Source organism: Anser cygnoides, chromosome 1 (genome assembly GCF_040182565.1).
Source record: "Anser cygnoides isolate HZ-2024a breed goose chromosome 1, Taihu_goose_T2T_genome, whole genome shotgun sequence".
NCBI classification, from domain to species: domain Eukaryota; kingdom Metazoa; phylum Chordata; class Aves; order Anseriformes; family Anatidae; genus Anser; species Anser cygnoides.
Window position 1 is genome coordinate 175,764,478 of NC_089873.1, and position 17,103 is coordinate 175,781,580.

Consider the following 17,103-nt stretch of genomic DNA (forward strand, 5'->3'; position numbering starts at 1 on the left):
TGTATCTTTTTGAAAATCTGTGCATTAAAATGATCTCACTATTCTAATTAAGGTCTCAGTAGGTGCACCTATATACTGCATTATACAAAAGAGGGCCAAGGAATGAGCTTGAACACCAGTCATCTACCCTGACTGTTAATTCCTTCCCTGGATATGCTTTGGAATGCTCCAACCTGCCCCTTCAGGACAAAGCTGCTGTAGAGAAGGCCTTAAATAGCATGGATGTGAATTAGTCAGTCCACCTTGACCCCAGGGCACTGATATCATCACTAGCTCTCTTTTATTTATCTGCTCAGACAGAGGAATTAAAGCCACAGACAGAAGTAAAAATCTCTAATTCATAGCATTTCAGGATTATTGGCTTTTCTCTCCACAGCTTCATAATGGGAGCTCAAACTCAGTTTTTTATTTATTATGATCACTAGAAGACCTTTTCAAAAGGTTACATTAGAAACCTTTTCAAAGTGCAGTCCACAGATTTTAGCTAAACTCTTCATTTGTCATTTTGAAAGGGCTACATTTGTATCTGGCTGCACAGAGATACATGTTGTTGGAGAGGCCACAGATAAGAGCTCAAACTACCTGTCAAATTTCTGTGTTCCGTGCATTATTTTCTACTCCAGCAGTTTGCATGATTCTGCAAAATTTATCAGCAGGGCTTTTATATTTCCTTTCAAATTATTGACGGACATCTTGAAAACACTGGTCCTACCATTAACATCAATGAAATGTAATTAAAACTGTTCTTTTCAACGATCTTTTCCTCACTGATAACAGCTTTCCTAAAACACAGAATCAACATAGAGTGTATTTTGGTCATTCTGGATAATGATGCTCATTTAATCAGCATGTCAATAATATGAAGTTAATAGTTTTACACAACTCTAACTACATTCTGTCTACGTAGCTACAAATTTCAATCAAATATATATATCTGTTGGAGCATGAAATTAAAGGACCTAATTTCTCACATGGGCTAGCATTAACAGCTCTTTCCCTTCTTTAATGTCTTAGCAATTGTTTCAGCAATTACATATTTTATCTAGTAACTGTCTTGTGAAGGTATTTAAGATGAAAATAGAGCTCATACTCTTTCTCCTTCCTTTGTACATGACAATCCTGACCATTAAATGATTGCTATGCTCTCTATTGTAGGGCGATTATCCTTCGTATCAAGGCATAGCTTCAATATGATGGGTGGAGAGCATGTATAGACTTTATCCTGACAGGTGAAAGGGGTTGACTTTATCCCCTCAGGTGCTACAGAGAAATGAATCCGTTTCTTATTCCTGGTATGTATGCTCACTATAGCTATTTCTTAGAGCAGTAAAATATTACTGTTCTTGCCACCAAAATGGTTGGTTTTATTTTTAAGAGATTTTTTTAAGAGCTTTGTACCATCATTATCAACCTGTTGCTATGCAGAGGACAGTTACTTTCCTGCATTGTTATCAAGATGTGCAGCAAGTGGCATATGGGGCTTGTACCTGGGCTTGGCATTTAGTGGCTATCAGGATAGCTCTCCCAAAAGGATGATTTCAGGCTACCCACTGTTCAGAGTGCTGGCTATGTGGATTTCCTTCTCACGTGCCCCAAAGTTTGTGCACATGGATCCATATTGTTATGGGATGTGGGGCTCTGTAGGATCATGTCAATAAAACTTAGGCATGCCAGAGGTACACTTGAAAGTTTACAGCCTTGTATTGGCTCTTCCATGGTGAGCCTTAGCAGTTCTGCCCTATTAAAACTGGATGTGCAGAACTAAAGCTATATTTGGATTAGGAGCAATTTAGTCCCAGTGTTATCATCCTAACAACCATTTCTTAAGCAGTGTCTCCACTAACATCATATCTTCCAGCTCTTTCAAGTAAAATTAGCTAATTCAGCAAAAGCTCATTTTTGGCAGTACTACTGTTCATGTAATGGAAGCTTCTGCTATCAATCAAAAATTGTGTTCTTGATGACAATCACTATATTGGCAGAAGCTTTTGTAGCAGACATGGAATAAATTGCTTACACTGTGAAGTGCTTTGACAACCACAAACAGTTTGGGCCTAAATGTCTATAACACTATTGAAATGAGACTTGGACTTGAAAGGCATTTAAACATTTTTGAAGTTCTTACCTGGCACTTCATGTCAGGATAAACAAAGAAAAACTGAGGACATTACATTTTAATTTTAATAGTGAGCTGGAATACTCCAATTGATTTTTCTTGATTGATTTTCAGCCTCAGTTCAACAGGCAGTCCTATGTGGATGAAAGAGCCAGGGTTTCATTTATCTACTGCCTGCAGCGCTTGATGCTGATTAAGCTGATGATTTACAACTTTTCAAAGTGTAAGTAAAATACTCAAAACATTTAATGTGTATACCTGCCTTAACCATCATAAATAACAGCACCAAGTGGTGAGCAATAAAGAATCAGACCCCAAGTGTCACACGCTTTCTTTCTGAACAACAGAATTAGCATGCTGACCCTTGAATGTTCTCCCAAATTTAGGAAATATTCTGTTCATTCTTATCACTCCAAAGCTCTCTGGAGTTAAGCGTTGTCAGTCCCACAGAAGTTTATGATTTTACATAACACAGAAATTACTGACTGCTTTTTCCTCAAGGATGTTCTTCTAACCTCTATTTTTATTACCATTTGTTCCTAGTTATTTAATGGACCTAGCATGTGTTACACAGAGAGGAATAGACCTTGAAGACAACACTTGCTTTACTGATTCTGCAAAAGTAAAGGAGGAAAGAACATGATGTATCACATAGGCCCAACAGACCATATAAATAGAAGATCCCATCAAACCAGCATGTTCTCTCTACTATTGGAAAAAGCTATATGCAAGCAGCTGGGAGACATTAAAGGATAAACACTTTATTAGTGTATAGTGCTAAGTGTACATTCCATGGCCTTAACACTTTATGATGTGATCAAACAAAATGTCACAAGCAAAGCAGAGATGAGCTACTCTGGTATTTGGCCAAAAGACCTCCAAAGAACCCACTGCTACTGCGGGAAGCGCTATTAGCAATTTATGGGATGCCATTTTTCTCTGAGCAAGCATTGAAGTGTTATAAAAGGGGTGACTGCTTGCAAATTGTTGTCAGTATGTGAAGCAAAATTTGGTTACTGAGAACTTGTTCAGTGCAAGAGTCTTATCTTAGCACCAACTTTGTGAATTATTTTTACTTATGTAAATTTGCATGACTTTTCAGGCAAGCTTCAGTTCACATCAGTTTCATATCAATTCTGATCAAACTTGATGTGCAACAGGACAGAATGAATCAAAATCAGGCAAAACTAAGAATGGCAATGCAGTGGAATCACTTTTAACAAGTAATAGAATAAAGAAGATTACAATCCGAAAATAAAAATAATTTTAAAAAAAGATTATATAAGGGGAAAAATGAGTCAATAGGTAGATTATACTGATTTTGTATTGTAATATTTCTGATTAATATGAGCTATTTTCATAATAACATTTTGATCACCCAAAAATTGCTGGGGGGGGGGGGGGGGGGTAGAGAATTGAAAAATTTTAAAATGACAGTCTATTGTGTTTTTTTTTCCGAATTATATTTTTAAACATATTAATTTGATGGTTCCAGTCTCTTGCACAGTTACCCAATAAACAAAGTGTCCCTCCAGTATGTGCAAGATCAAGGTTCAGAATTTTCCATTTGGCCCACTGTTCAGACCAATACTTTTATTCCTGCCTTTTGGAACATTCTGCAAAGGGTCATGTTCAGTTTCTCGCATGTACAAAAAGAAATTGTATCAATAGCAACTACATGTAGCATGGATCATGAAAATTAATATAATGCTCAACCTATTAGGTAAATGTCTACTTTACAGGGTCACTTGGTGTGAGATTTCATGTAGCAGCTTGCCACAGAAGTAAATAGGGAGCTTCTAGAAAGCAATTCACCTCATCATAAAGTAGGAAAAATATGCAGGTTATCCTTATAGATTTAACTGTATGATGAAAATACAGAATACAGTTCACCAACATTTCATTGTGTAAATATATATGTCAACGTATGTATCTTAAGTCTCATAGTATCTTAAGATACCAGTTATGTCAAAGGAGATTATAGCCAATACAGAAAATGGAACCTATAGAGCGGTTCAGAGCTAATTAAAGTAGACAAATTGTTTTATTTTGCCATGTTTTAAAATAACATCCCCAGAATAATAAAATAGGTATAAAAGAGACCATCTTATTCTTATGGAATCTGTTAAGATCTACATTTTCTTTAAAAGAAAAAAAAAAAGAGGAAAAAAAAAAAAAAACTTTTGCTTCCAATCAGATTAATTCTTTGATTTGAAAACTAAAAATAAACTACTCATCAATCACTGTGCTTGACAGTCTTTCATCTAAATACAAGATTATCATGTTCTTTGTACCAATTCACTTAAAAGATTGTTGTATTTTGGTTTCAAGATCTACAGCTTTGTACCTATTTGCAAAGGTAGTTTGGATGAAATTCTTATTCTTTACTTCATTACTAATTACTATGGATCCACTTTTCGTACTAAAATCAAAAGAATACAGATGTATATAAACCTGATTTTGTAATGAGGTGTTTTTTTTTGCTTAAACTTTCTTCTACAGATTGTAAGCAATGAAACTAATTTGATGAAGGGCTTTATATGCTTTGTGAAAGTAAGTGACAGCTTGCTAAGGCACTTTGTTGGAAGCTACACTTGAATTACGATTATTTTTTACATTCATTGACATATTAACAAAAAAGATGATAAAGTGCTGAGATGAAAGACTAACTTAATTCCATGTCATCTATCCAACTACCTGGGGGATAAATCATGGTTTCTCATTATATGGTATATTTCTTTATGACTATTAAATGAAATAAACAGTCAGTTTAAAAGCAACTTCATAGAAAAAACTCAGAGATGATGAGCAGCAAGTTGATCTTGGTGAGCACATTTCACCTTATGTTACTCATGGTTCTGGTAAAGACACAAATAGCTGAGTCTGATGATATGTTTTGATGTCAGTGCTATCAAAAAGAATCCTTTAACACACTTTGATTATATGGTAGCCAAGCAGTCTGTTGATAATAGGTTTAACGGTGCCTTTTGACAGTCTTATGTAACCATCTCATTTGTTCAGAACATATTCGCAAACCAAAGCAATTCATATAAAGACCTTTCCTCCTTGTTCCATCTTGTTTACTCTCATTTAGTCACAGTTTTCTTCTCCACAAATTGCATTTTTCCTGTCTTTAGGATGCCTGACTCTTTTTATTAACACTCAGTAAACATCTCAGTTCTTTTATTCAGTTTCTTCTTACAGATATCACTTTTGACATCATGTCACTGAGTCCACTCAGTGTTCTGTTCCCTGCATCTTTTAATTAAAATCCTTTCTACTGGTATGCCACAAAATTCAGTTCTCTTCCATACCGTTTTTTTTGGTTTTTTTTTTTTGTTCTTTTTTTGTTATCTCAGCGTAAGCTGTTATACTAGGGCATAGCTTTTTGTATCATATGATGACACAATAATTTGGTCTTCTTTCTATGACTTGTTGACAAATCTTATTTCCATTTTATCATAGATAAAAGCAAATAAGTTGGCCCTACTGATATGAAAATAAAATCATTACAGGTTAGCAATTAATTTGCCCTGAAGAATTATTTGGTTTCGAACTTCTGTTTTTTCTTAAAGAAAAAAAAAAAAAGAGAGAGAAAGAGAAAGGGAAAGGGAAAGGGAAAGGGAAAGGGAAAGGGAAAATAACATTTCAATTTCAAATGCTCATTTAAAACTGAAAGATTCATTTCCTCTTGTTTCTTAATCAGAATACTGGGCACATGTGTGTGGTTTTATTTGCTTCATTGCCACTGTTTATCTCAGATGTTTGATTCTTTGTTGCAACAGGATGCTGCATTGGCTTGGCTGATTCTTTTATCTTCCATATTGATTAATAAGTGCTTTTGAGTTTGTCTTTCTAATTCAATCACTCAAAAACAGCAGCTTTTGCAAAGGCAAGCAAATGAGTTGACTAGGAAATTTTAATACTATGGTACAAAACCCCTGTTACAAAAATACCTAACTACCAACGTGTAAAGTTTCTCTTCTGAACTTAGAGATTCAAAATTACAAGTCCCTGATCAAGATACATTCAGAGAACATGCTTGTGGTCTCACTGAGAACAATACTTGACTAGGAATCCCAGGATTTGAGAACTGCTTCCATTTTGGGTGCCACTTGGTGGCTACTACTTTGATTCAAAGTAGAACTCCTCTTGGAAATGGACCCAGCCCAGGGCAGAGATGCAGCAATCTACTTGCATACTTCCAATAATATTAATTGAAGGGCAAAAATGAGCAAATAATTTCATACTATATACTATTGCTCTGCATGGGGAATCTCGTAGCAGGTGAGATGGTATAGGTGCACCCCACCCCAAGCATCAAACTCTCAGATGCTGTCTTCTGTTCTTGGGGTCAGCTATCACCTTCTTTTCTCTCTGATTACCCTATTTCAGGATCTTCTGTTCTATTCTAGAACAATGTCCTCTATTCACAACCATAAAGAAATACTGTTATAAGCTTTGTTTTTTATATGTACACCACCCTACCACATCTGCACCTTACACACTTTGTAAAACCATTCAATTTCTGTTGCTTAAAACAAGTATTATGCCTGTATTAGTATGATATTTCAATGACTTAGTAAAAATTATTTATTTTTTTTTTTTTTTTTACAAAAAAAGGAAGAGTGCTGGGCCAGAATATGTGACCCACCAGCGGGCTGACAGCTCTCCTTACAACACTCACCAGGCTCTGCGAGCATTGGCCTGAATTTGTGCTTAGGATCCCATAGGAAGCAGAAGAATGAAAATTTATGCCCAGAGATTCAGCCTCTCTTTTTCCTCTAGACTGTGGGACCAAAGCACAATGACCTGTGCTGTTGCCTCCTGTTGCTGTGTCTCTTGATTCTACTATAGGGCCAACCCCTTCCCCTAGAGGGAAGCTGCAGAGATGGTCTTGAATGCCCCTGTGCCACTTCCCATGGACACAGAATCACCAGATGTGGGAGGTAGAAAGGCCATTTCCAAATCATAGTGAGAAGGAATATTGAAGTTAAGCCTTTTGTCAGCACAACAAGTCTGGGAGCAAGGTACACATTACACCCTCTTCATTTCATAGCAAGACCATGACAGCTTGCTGTTACCTCATACCATGCTTCTGCACTCACTGCACCAACAGACTTCCTGTATGAAAATCAGCACTGCCTTGATATCATGTGTCAATCTGCAAGCCACTTAACTGAGGGTACTTTATTCCAGTGTGATTCAAGTAAAATGAGGCAGGACATACAGTAAATGGAGAACAGTGCCTACACTGCCATGGCATTAAGAAAACATCCCCATAAAATAATTGTTATGTCAAAAAAAGTCTTTTCATCCATGTCCTTTTGAGGACAGCAACCCTGTGACAATAATGTTTGGCATTAATCAACATAGAATGATGACTAGTTTCCCCCAGAATGGATGTATACTGATGTAGTTGCTGGAGCTGAGAGCAGTCTTTGAAAAGCTTTAGAATACCATAATGCATTCAGTTTTTCAAATACTTCTGCACCATGTATTTTCCCTTTCATAACTAGTTACCCTCAAGAACTGCCACATGATAATTCTGCATCTAGAAAATTCAGAGCTTTCTTGGGTTTAAATGAAATCTCAGTGATGACATTTCATTTGACAATTTACAGAGAACTATCCAGCCGAATTCAGTTTATTATTTATTGTCTATACCAGTGATTTTAATAGTGGTTTGGAAAATGTGTTACAAAGAAGGAGGAAGCAAAAAATATGCTTATTTGTATAGGAATTATGTATCAACCTCACAGGCATCACCATTGCATCATTAACTAACTCCTTGTGAAAATAGCTGGGTTTTTTTAACCATTTAGAAAACATGAGACAAATCACACTCTGGCAGTTTATCCTCTTCCTTTGGAGGCAGAGGATCAAAGAATAATGATCCTCCTATCTAGCTTCTAAGTAGACAAAAGTGGCTGGAGTGAGCACACCCTTAGCAAACTTTCTCTAGATTCAAAAAATCAAAACTAGTGTAATTACTTCTTATTGTATTTTGTTCACTTCTCTCTAAAAAACATTGGCTACATGTCTTTAATATTACAAGTGTTATTACAATATTACAGAAGAATTCATTATCTGTTAACTATTTTCTAAAACTGCTTGTGGGAGAATTTATCTCACATGACATTTGCAGTCTAAGCCAAAGAGTCTAGTATAAGTGATCATTTAGACAATGGGGAAAAAAATGAGAGATCTTCATCTTTGAAATGGACACTTACTTGCCCATATACTATACGAAGAACCTTATGTAGATGAGTCTTACCTTGTGTAGATAAGACTTATAAATGAATCTAAACCTCAGTGATCATATCATGGCTGTACCTTTGTCATCTGTATCTACAGGACATAGGTACTCACCAAGTATATTTATTTTCTGTTCATTTAAGTGAACTATTTCTGACAAATATATATTCCATTGCTGGAAAGTTGCAAAGAGATCTGTTTTTTCTCTCTGATGAGTTTTTTAAACTTTTCATACCATTAAATTCATTTAAAATGAAAATGTTTAAAAAAAATAAAGCCACCTTTACTCAAATTTGCTGTCAGTTGCTGCCTGTTTTTTAAAGTATTGGTTTAGATTTTGCATGGGAGAGAGAGCTAAGTATTTTTTCTGCTGAATATAATTGAATAGAAATCATAGCTATAACTACATGTCTGCTCCAAAGTCTCTTTAACACAAAGGAGACAATCTCATTTAGGATTCATTTTTAAGCATTTCTCAAAAGTCTGCCTTTAAGTAACGATGGACTCTTTCAGTGATAATTGAGGCTAAATTTGCAAATATGACTTCTGTATCTTTATACAAATGTGCTTAAGTACATCTTACTTTCAAATAACTTTAATTTGCAAGTGTCAGTTTCCACTTGAAATTTGGTATCTGGCCATTTGTATGTAGTTGTTCATGCAGCTGAGAGCTTCCAGCAAGAGATGGTTATTTCTGCAGCTTTCTGTGTGTAACCATGTGATATCACAGTAGTGACCTTTACAATTTCTCTAATATTTTAAAAGATTCTTACACAGAGTGTTGCAGAACTACAGCCTTAACCAAGATCCCTCATGCCTCTAGAGACCTCTGTGGTATGATAAATCACATCATTTCTGTTAGTATGCTGCTACTTTGTTTTGTTGCTTCTGTGTTGGGACAACCAATAAAAACCTACTGATAGGTTTAACACCCCATGCAAAAAGACATACAGAAAAAAAGCAGAACTACCATCTCCACATGTCAGCTGCTGTAAAGCACTATTTGCCTGTTTATCACACCCTTTTTGACATAAACCAAAAAAAAAAAACTTTACAGAAGCTTTACTTTTTTTTCATTCAGTGATTTTTCCCCTATCCCATCACATTCATGACCCATCAGTCAAGACTTCCAGCAGTTTCAGAAGGCATATAGTAATGTAGATGAAAAAGCTGCTGCAATGACAGATAAAATTAATGTCAAGAAACTTGCACACATTAAAAAAAAAAAGCATTCATTCATCTTTCTATTTTTTTATTCATTCCATATAGACAGCTATCTTCCATTTTTGATCTTGAAGTTTAGAGGATTAAAAATAACGAGGGAAAATGCCGTTATCTTTCTGCCTCTGAACTTCATTATTTAAGATAATGGAACTATGTCTTCCACAGAGGTTACTATCTGTAGTTCTGTTCTTGTTATCTGCACTTGCTGCATTGTAATGCATGAGGTTTTCCAGAAAACATTTAATTGCCTTATTTAATGTGCACTAGCCTGCCAGTCCAAAAAGCCAAGGAAAATATTTGATGATTACTGAAGTTATTTACATCAATTATTCTGATCTTTACATCATCAAAATATTTATACCCTAAAACCAGCATATCCTGCTTAACTCAAAGTCTCACTGCAGTCAGACTGTCACACCTCAAGAGCCAGCATAGGTTTCCACAGAAGTGTAATAAAGAATCGGAACGGAAGGAAAAGGTTTACTCACCTGAAACACTGTGCCATGCTATGCGGCACCGAATCGCCCAGTGACAACTTTTAAAACATGGAACAGTCTTGAGAAATAGTTCAAAATATTAGTTAGTTGAAAGTAGTTGATAAAATAGTTCCTGTATGGCTAAGTTTGATAATAAAACTAAGTTTATAGCACCTTTAAAACAAAAATTTCTGTAAGAACTAAAATAACAAAGCTTGGTTACTGTGTATGACTGCAGAAGATATCAAAAGAAACAAATATTTTAGGATTGAAATTTTAAAAGTGTACTATTTTAAGATATCTATGTCAAACCATAATGAATCAATCAGCAGATTCACACAATAGGCATGCATGCCTACCACACAACTGAAGTATAAGCTTTATTTCTTAGAAAATTTAGACAAAACAAACAAACAAACAAAGAAAACAGTAGCATCTTCCAGTGAAATTATTGTAATCTCTTTATGCAACACGTTGTTCCTGATTAAATGGGTGGTATATAATGCAGAGAGGAGAATGAAAGAGAAATGTGGAACTTTGCTGGTGACTGGCAATTCAAAAGATTCAAGAAAATTCAATGGAGAAAGGAAAAAAAATCTAAAAGGGGAATGACTACAGACTGGTTACCTGTGGATGTTATCAGCACAAATGGTGCTTATCCATAACAAAAAACTTGCATTGCTCACACTGCACATATGCAGTTTTGGCAAAGTGCTTTATATATCAATTATTCTTTGAAGAGAATAATTTTGAAATATTACTATTCAATAATATAGCAGCCAATATGGCTAAAAATATAGAAAACAGATTTAATAAACCATCAGTTGAACAAATATATATATGTATGACAGAGCTCAACTACTTCCAACAAATGTATCTATTTAAAAAAAGAAAATAAAATTTTTCTTTCATTCTTCTTTTCCTAGAAACATTGATTAGATTTTGTAACAGTATTTTAATATCAAGTGAACACTCCTGGGATACGTGAGCAATAGTCAAAGGAATCCCATAATGGAGGGCATTTATTTTACCGCATCACAGTGAATTGCAATTTGGCCATCAACATATTAAATTTGAACATTCATGTACATACTGAGAATTACATACTTGCAATAACAGAATTTTTCACCTACTACCTGGAAACTAATTTATATTTCAAAAGACAGGTGGCTCACTCAAAAAAAGAAAATATTATTGCCCCCTAGATCAGAAAAATGCATATGCTGATATATCTTTTCTTTATTTTTTTTTTCACAAATTGAATATATCTTAGAAATGTAACTTTTCTGCCAGGCACTTACTGACAGAACAGTTTTTCCAATTTTTTTTAAAGCTAAAAAAATAAAGATAAGTGAATAAAAATATTTACATAAATATATTTTATAATTAGGGGAAAAAAAATCAACAGTATAACATCTTGGAAAATGCACATATTCTCTGAAAAGCAAAATACCTTTCAGGATATACATCTAGTTTATACACAGGGAATATAATAAGCTCTTTTTCTTTAGCTGTATGTAACTGCTCAAGTAGTGAGCTGTTACTGAAACTCAAGCTCAGCAGAGCCCAAGTGGCAGACAGTGTGTTAATGATTTTTAATACAACTTACTCTGACTTCATGCTATTGGGCTAAGAGGTCCCAGTAGGGTCTGCCCAATTTGATCATGTGTTTTCACTCCCTGTTCTTCATGCTGACCAGGTTGATTAACTCATCCCACATTCTTACTATATCAGATGTGACTTGGACTAGCCATGAAGTTCCCCGCTATCTCGGCTTGCTGTGAGATCCTGCTCACTGTGTTCTGTGCTAGTCCTTCCCACTGTCACTTTCCCCACTAGCTGTGTGCATTGCTTAGGACTGCTAAACCAAATGACATGCACATCTTCACATCATTTTGTTTCTTAGGAGTGGTATAGCTGTGAAGGGGGAGCACAACCAGCCTAAGTAAATCTTTCAAAAAAACTCACTGAACTTCTTGCATTCTCACGTATGTGCTACAAAGCTGTGCCATCGGATTAAGGTATCTGTTTCTCTCATTTTACATGGAGAACAGTAGGCTTCTCTGCATTTCACCATCTTCATAGAATCATAGAATGCTTTGGGTTGGAAGGGACCTTAAAGATCATCTAGTTCCAACCCCCCTGCCATGGGACACCTCCCACTGGACCAGGTTGTTCAAATCCCCATCCAACCTGGCCTTGAACACTTCCAGGAATGGGACATCCACAACTTTTCTGGGCAGCCTGTGCCAGTGCCTCACCACCCTTTAAGTAAAGAATTTCTTCTTAATATCTGCCCTTTTTTGGGTAGATCTTAATCTCACATTTTCTCCAACTTTTTAATTGGCTTTAACAGAATCACCTTCAGATGTTTCAAAGCCCATAAATCAACCTGTTCCAGTGTGCCTGTTGGACTGTTCTGGATGAGTTTCCTTACCAGAGTTTGAAAACCCTTACAAGCTTCCATGTCAATGAAACTCATGCAGAAACCAATCTTCTTCCTCAGACTTCAAGCTGCCAGGTTTACCCAGGCTCATTCTTGAACTCTGTGGGGAAAAAAATGCAGATAGTCTTTTTAAAACTGGTACTTTCTATGGAAATTAACAGGTATCAGAAGGTCTTCGGGTGATTTCAGTTTTATCAGTTGGCTGGAGACATGTGAGTACAGTCCAGATTCACAGCTAGAGATGAATTTCACTATGGAAATGCATATGGAAACATAGTTATGATGAAAGTTACTCCGAATTTTGATTTATATCAACTGAAACAAGGAATATGTTCACAAGTTGTGTACTGAATGATAAACTTCTGTCAGGTAGCTGTTTTTATCTCACTGCCATCTTAAGAATAATCATGTGAATTAAAAGGCAAGGCAATTTAGTTTTAGAAAAAAAAAAATGAAAGATATATAAATCAATATACAAAATGCACAAAAATGTGAATCAATTTCTTGCATGAAAGACATGTCACCAGACGAGTAACCAAGCAATGAAACCATGAAACCACTGTTGCAAAATGATGGCTAGAGCAGGAAAATGAACTTCTTCACAGTGTCATGCCACCTGGACGGCACAGCAGAAAATACTCTTTTCATCTTACACTGAGTCCAGACACTCCATAAACACACTTGATGTTATTTTTCTTTTGGTTTATGCTCATTTTTCCTCATGACTATTTTTTTTATTATTATTATTTTTCTCATCTCCTCCCTCTCTGAACAGCTGTAAAAAAAAATAAAAAAAAAAATACTGCTGATACCTTCATGAATGAGGATATCATCGAATATTCTTGCTGCACAGGAATTTGTACTGAGGGGATAAAATCAATAACAGGAAAAAAAAAAAAAAGTGGACTCATGGTGTGAAGCGTGCATTTAGGGCATAGTAATAGAAGCTAAATGGGTACCCTGCAGCATCCACTTTGATTCCCAGAACAAACTTAGGCATTTTTGCCTGTTTCAGTAGAAATTATTATCAATAAGGCAAGTCCTCTAAGCTGAAGAAACAGCTACATGCTCTGCTGCTGTGTTTTGAGGATGCCTGCAAAATGGTGGGAAAACATTCTCTGAACTCTCTTGTGAGCTCACGGTATTTCACAGAGACCATGCCTCTAAATGTTGTCTGCTTTGAAAAGCATGCCGTGCCTTCAATGTCTAGCATACTTGCTCTCATTTTGGGTTGTGCTCTATGCTATTTTTCTGGGCAAAGTAAGGATGTGTTGCCTAAATGAGTAGAAGGTAGGTCCTGAAGTTTTAATTTCTTTTCAGTACACAAATGTAGTTAAATCAGTTATTAAAAAACTACAGTTTACAATATTAAGCCAGTTGCCCAACAGAAATATGCTTGGCTACTTTTCAACTCCGCAAGAAAACCTTGCAGCAATGACTATGCAGCTGGATGAATACTCAAGCTGACATGGTGAAGCTTTTGAAAAAACTTAGCCACAGCTTTCGGAGTACTATCCCAAAATGGATGAGACAAATACTTGGCTGCACATTAGGTCTGCATCTTTCACCATTCCCCCCCTGTCAAAGGACAAGCAGACAAACCTCTCTGCTGACAGTCAGCTTAAGTAAGTGTTTTCACCAAACCTTTGGCAAACTGCTTAATGAGCTGGACAGAGGAACACCTAGGCTGGTTTTGGAACAAACAACACCATTGGAATGCTGTTTATTTTTTACTTAGCAATAACACCAAGTGCTATGCACAATTGTAGGTGCAAAAATATCTGCAACAAAAAATTACTTCAGGTTTTCTTACTATCTCAGGTACACAGTAAATCTGAATAAATCTGTGACCATACATATAGACAAATACATCTTTCAAATTTTAATAGACTTATTATGATCCTACATCCAATTGGATATAAGGTAGTGTAGATTATCTACAAATTACCTGAGTTTGAAAATGCACCATGTTAGGAATTTGATAACTCATCAGTTCTCCTCTCAAGTGGAAGAATTAGAAACATATACAGAAACACATCAAACCACCATATTCCCTCTACTTTAGGCCAAGCTTCCATTGTTCACTTTCTTCTTTTTCACTGAACTTCTATTAGAGAATATTTGCACTGAAGTTAGAAAGCTAGTGACTCAGTATCCCTTATCAGCCGATTAAAGAAAGAAGCTTCTCCAAATAGTGATATAAAAGTACTTAAATCGGGGTTCCATTTATAAATCCTCTGGATTTATGAGCAGCCAAATAAATAGATAGATAAATAAGATCTGCTTGTACAGAAAATTTACATCCTGCAACAATATTTTATCTTATTTGCTTCATCCAGGATGGGAGGAAAAACAACTACAGAACTGAAAGAAAAAAAAAAAAAAAAACAAGCAGAGAAAGTAAATGCTGAGAACAGATGGCTGGTATTGAAGGTCCAAGTCAGGTCAGGGCTTTTGGCAACACTGTCTCATCAGAGATAATATCTGTTTACATGGCTTAGAGAGAGTTTTGGTATCCTGGGTTCCTCAATGACAGAAATACAATCAGACAATATCCTTTCCTATTTTACAGAAAAACATGCTGATGCATAGCTCTGAGAAACTTATACCCCAAAAATTTCAGTAGACAAGATAGTTTCCTGAGATTCCCATTCTTATCCAAACATAAGCTTTCTCTGATACTAGCTAGAAGCAAGAACCATTACTTTCCAATGAAAATATCTTTGTATCTTCCTGATTGCAAAGAAGCCTATGTGTTTGGAAAGGAGGTGGAATCAGTAATATTCCTCTGTCACACCCTCTGCCTGTGTCACTGGTCTCTTGATCATCACAGCCAGACTATACCTTCTCATCTGAAATAACATTACTCTCTCTCCAAGGAGTTTCACCATCTTCATTGTGCTCATCTGCAGAATAGTTTCTACACAAAAGAGGTAAAAACTTCCTACGAATGCAAGAAAAGCATTATTTTTGTTATGTATGGTGCCATCTCTGACACCCCTGGAACTGAACTGTAGAGGGACTGTGCTGTCACAATGTCTTATACTAGGTAAGAGAAAAAAAAAATTAAAAAAAAAAAAATTAGCCTTGTGACTCCCTATCAGGTATTGAACTGATTCAAGTCTATTTAGTGCTAGGCAGCTGAACCATGCTAGGCAGCTGAACTCCACCACAACTGCTCTCTCAGTGTGACATCATACGGTATGGAATATCCCTTTGGTTGGTTTAAGTCAGCTGCACTGGTGAGGTTCCTTTCTCACTTTTTTGCCCACGCCCTAGGAGGGCTAGAGAGAGTCCTGATGCTGTGCCAGCACTGCTCAGCAGCAGACACAACACTGGTGTGATACCAGTGCTCTTCTAGCTGCAAGTGCAGAGCACAGCACTGTATGGGCTGCTGCAGGGAAAGTTAACAACCCAGCCAGACCCAGTACAACAAGATGTGGAAAAACAGCAAGAAAAGTTTAGGAAAGTTTGAAGTTTTATCACTCAGTATCAAGCTACAGTCTCTCTTCTGATACTGGTTAAAGTGTGCTTAGTTCCCAGATAATCTGTCACTGACACCTGTATATCACACAGTTCTATCTGCTGAACTAATCAGTTCCTCTCAGTCCTTGAACTGCAAGTCTGAATTTAGAGAATCATCAAGTGTGTCTTACATTCACAAAATAAAGGAAATATAAAATAAACTTGCACCTGAAACTTTTCCATTTATGTTTCTCAGTTGTCTCAGGCTTCAAAGAAAAAATGGAGAAGGTAAGATTGTTCTTTGATTGTGTTTTGCCACGGCAGATGATAATATTCAGGAAAGTCTGACTCCTGGGAAGCAAAGAAAAACATAACATTCATAGTTCTTTCAAGAATGTAATTACAGTTCCTTTCTGCTACTGTAAAAAAAAAAAATGCACACCTTCCACTTCAGGACTGCAGATCAGACACAGAAACAAGTATATTATAAAGTGACAGGAGTGGAAAATGTTCTCTTTCTATGCGCATTTGCTTTCATCCTTACTTGTATATTGTCACTGTTACTGAAAACACTAAACTAAGCAGGCAATCACAGCTTGTTTGCCCCAGAGTTTGAAGTTTAAGATAACATTTTTTTTTCTGAGATTATTTTTTATTATTATTAGTATTTAACTTGAGATGTGTTTAACACTTCATCTCCTCCTCTTCTGTTATACACAAGTTAGATACACAAGTTAGATTATCAATGGTTTAAGAGTTACTTCAAACCTTTTAAAAGAAACCTCTATCTGAAGTCCCACAAACAAAAAATGGCATCCCCTTTATATTTTATGCAAAGTTCTCTCCAAGATTGCAGTAACTTTTATGTTATTTTAATGCATTGGGCTCATTGGCTTCTATTGCTAAAAAAAAAAAAAGCTTTCTTGAATCTCATACCCTGAGGCAAGACAAAAAAAGTAGTTAAGACTGTGGGATTCAGATGCCGCTGTGCCAGCACAGCTTAGCAGACCAGACACTAGCTGATGAAATGGTCCTTTATGCAAGGAGGATTTCAAGCTGCATGAAACATTTCTTCTTCTGTTACTAAAGCTTATCAGGTTCCAGAGGTTTTAAAAAGT

The 17,103-nt window shown here is 36.0% G+C and overlaps 1 long non-coding RNA gene across 2 annotated transcripts in view; it reads right to left on the reverse strand.

Annotated features, from left to right (window-relative positions):
• The window catches only part of LOC125180003 (uncharacterized), a 40,763-nt gene that overhangs the window by 8,865 nt on the left and 14,795 nt on the right, over nt 1-17,103 (reverse strand). For both annotated transcript variants that reach the window (XR_010827556.1, XR_007158203.2), the window contains exons 3-5: nt 16,214-16,336; nt 12,512-12,620; nt 10,087-10,153 (exon numbers count right to left, since the gene is read on the reverse strand). This is a non-coding gene — a long non-coding RNA (uncharacterized lncRNA). The remainder of the gene's footprint in view (nt 1-10,086; nt 10,154-12,511; nt 12,621-16,213; nt 16,337-17,103) is intronic.